Genomic DNA, 2,740 nt, shown 5'->3' on the forward strand with positions numbered 1-2,740 from the left:
GAAAGTGGGCCCTATCCTAAGGTTCCAGGACTGGGAGAAATATAGGCTCTATAGTGGAGATGTGAGGTTCCTGCTGTCTTAGGGTTCAAAAAAACAATGGATAGTTAATGCTATCATCACATTATTTGGTAATTGGGTTAACTTTGAAAAGTCCTTTTGTTAGGGTTTGCTGTATAGTACCCAGTATCTTGTGTATAGCTGTGCCATTGGTTGCTTCTGATCTATGAGGCCCTAGTTTCTATTACTGCCTGCATTTTATTTATCTCACTTTTTTTTTTCTTTTTTGGCTAACAGAAATGTCACAAGTGCTATTTAGTCAAATTCTTCCAGAATTAAAATCTTTCAGAATGACTCTATCATCATGGAGAGACACAGAGAGAACAGGGCAGGAACAGGACCAGGGAGATAATTCAGTTTAATAGAATCCCAATCTACCTGCCCTAGGCCTCAAAGACCACAAATTCAGCCCTGGAACCATCTTATGACAGAGCTGAGGGGTGCTGTGGCCCTTTTTTTGCCTTTCCTCTCTCTCTTTCCCATAATACTAATATGTATATATGGAGAGAGAGAGAGAGAGAGAGTAGTGGTGAAAATGGATTCCATAATTTTATTCCTGATTTTAAAGAAAGATTTCAGTTTGAAAAGAATTCCATATCTTGTATATGTTTTTCATATAACATTTAGTGCCTAGAATAAATAGCATCAATCTTCAGCTGTGTAGTTCAAAATAAAACTTAAATGCTCTCAGTGACTTTCCCATGATTATATGAGAGCAAAAGCATCACAAAGTAACAAATGTACAAAATACTAATATGTTGTTGCTTTATGGAGGCATGGAGTAAGCCTCATTTCAACCTTGATTTGGGATTATTTGTACAAAACCCATAAAATAAAAATTGATTGACGTGGTTAAGTACATATGTTACCAAGTGCAAGAACCCGGATTCAAGCTTCTGGTCCCTACCTTCAGGGGGCAAAGGTTCACAAAAAAAAAAAACAGTGCTGCAGGTGTTTCTCTGTCTCTATTCCTTTCTATCCTCATCCCTTTCCATTTCTTTCTGTCCTATCAAACAAACGAAAAAAGAATCAATTTAACTTATTCAATGGACAGTTGTGTGTAGATTCTATCTATTATAAGGGTATGAGGATAGGTGATGATATTAAGAACTTTAAGAGTTAGGACCAGTAGTGCATAATTTATTTTATTTTTTCTTTGGAAAATATTTATTCACTTACTTTTTGTGGAAGAGAAACTAGAACACTGCTCAGGCATATGTGGTATTGGAGATCGAACTCAGCGTCTCACACATGAATGTACTCCCTTTATTGGTCACCAACATTGACATGGGAATTCTGATTACAGTAGGAAGTAAGTAGCAAGTCAAGTCATCAGTATTATGGCTTAAAATTATTTAAACTTTAAATAAGAAGAATTTCCTTAAATTTGTGATAGTATGTATGTACCTGGAAAACATTATACTAAGTGGAAATAATCAAACACAGAAAGACAAATACTGTATTATACTCTGTCCTCGAGACTATATCTTCTTCTTCTTCTTCTTCTACTTCTTCTTCTTCTTCTTCTTCTTCTTCTTCTTCTTCTTCTTCTTCTTCTTCTTCTTCTTCCTCTTCCTCTTCCTCCTCCTCCTCCTCCTCCTCCTCCTCCTCCTCCTCCTCCTCCTTTTTTATTGCCAACAAGGTTATAGCTGGGGCTCAGTGCCTGTGTGATGTGCTCCTGGCTCCTGTCAACCTTTTTAAGTTTCTTTTTTTTTTTTCTGGGGGGGGCTTTCCGGTAGAAACCGGAAGACCTGCTAGACAAATTCTAAAAGTTTCTTTTTTTTATCTTTTCTGATAGAGACAGAGAACAATGGGGTTGGAAAGAGGAGAGAAAGAATGACTCCTCAAACACAGCTCTACTATTTGCATAGCTTTCCCCACTACAGTTAAGGGGCACAGGATTGAACCTATGTCCTAACACATGGAAATGTGGGTGATCTCCCAAGTCACCACTCCTTTGAGCCTATCTTTTAGAATGTGTCATTATGTAATTATGAGACCTCTGTCATACTGTTCTGCAATGAAATCCTCTGTAAATATCCATAAATATATTTGATCAAATCTGTCCTTTTAGATAATGTGAATTTTATGAATAGTTTTTCCACTGTCACAGTGGGGGGTGTCATCACTGTGTTGTTGCAAACATCTCCCTTTGGGTCTGCTCATATTTTCTTGATAAATTTTTCTGTTTTTTATATATTGAGTGCCTTCCTACAATATTAAGCCATTTACTGTTATATTATGTCTATCGTGGTCTCTTGTTACCTTATTTGGCGAGAAGTATACCTTGAGTAGTGGAAGACTTCCTTCTTGCACTCTGTGAACTTGAAATAGCAACGGACACAAAAGCAAAGTTAAAAGAGTGGAGCTACATCCATGTAAAATGCTTCTTTACTGTACAGTAAAAGTAGCAATTATGAAAATGAAAACTATCCGAGTAAGTGGGACATTTATGTGCACCATATATCCAATAAGGGGTTAATATCCAAAATATGCAAAGAAATAACAAAATACAACAGCAACAAAATCAATTTAAAGAATATACAGAAGTTCAGAGCAGAAATTCTTTAAAGAAGACATCCAGATGATCAACAGGCACATGGAATGAAAGTTATAATTTTACAAAACGGAGACCCCCCCCAACTCTTCATCTGCTCTACTTCAGGCTTTAAGTTCATGATTA

General features: G+C 36.6%; 1 pseudogene; it reads right to left on the reverse strand.

The window, feature by feature from the left end:
* Positions 1–1,780: 1,780 nt before the first annotated feature.
* On the reverse strand, positions 1,781–1,837 carry LOC132532531 (U7 small nuclear RNA; annotated as a pseudogene).
* Positions 1,838–2,740: the final 903 nt, after the last annotated feature.

This window comes from Erinaceus europaeus, chromosome 13, assembly GCF_950295315.1.
Source record: "Erinaceus europaeus chromosome 13, mEriEur2.1, whole genome shotgun sequence".
In the NCBI taxonomy this organism is placed as follows: domain Eukaryota; kingdom Metazoa; phylum Chordata; class Mammalia; order Eulipotyphla; family Erinaceidae; genus Erinaceus; species Erinaceus europaeus.